The sequence below is a fragment of the Phasianus colchicus genome, chromosome 12, assembly GCF_987193195.1.
Source record: "Phasianus colchicus chromosome 12, bPhaCol1.hap1.1, whole genome shotgun sequence".
In the NCBI taxonomy this organism is placed as follows: Eukaryota; Metazoa; Chordata; class Aves; order Galliformes; family Phasianidae; genus Phasianus; species Phasianus colchicus.
In genome coordinates, this window is record NC_143447.1 from 14903023 (window position 1) to 14903428 (window position 406).

Below are 406 nucleotides of genomic sequence, written 5' to 3' on the forward strand. Positions count from 1 at the left end.
CTCCTGAGATATCCAGAGTAAAGGCAAGGCCGGCGCGCTAAATACTGATGGAGCGCGAAGAACTGTTGTTACCAAAACGTGAATCAATAGCAACAGAGACAGGTGTGATTAGTTCTCAACCACCTTTATTTACAACGCGGTTCTCATCCCACAAGCCGCGCATTATCGGCAGAAAAACGCAAAGGCGCCCACCCCGCATTGTTCCCCTCCGACCCCGCAGGGAGGGGCGGCAAAACCCCACCGCGGGGCTGGGGGCGGCCCTTCGGAGGGCTCCCCCCGGTGCGGGGCGGCAGCAAACTTTGTCCGCTGGGGGGAAGCGGCTCAGCCCCGTGCCCTCCCCTCCCCACGCCGGGCGGGGCGGGACGGGAGCTCGGCGGGCGCCGAGGGGCGGAGCGGCCCCGCCGGG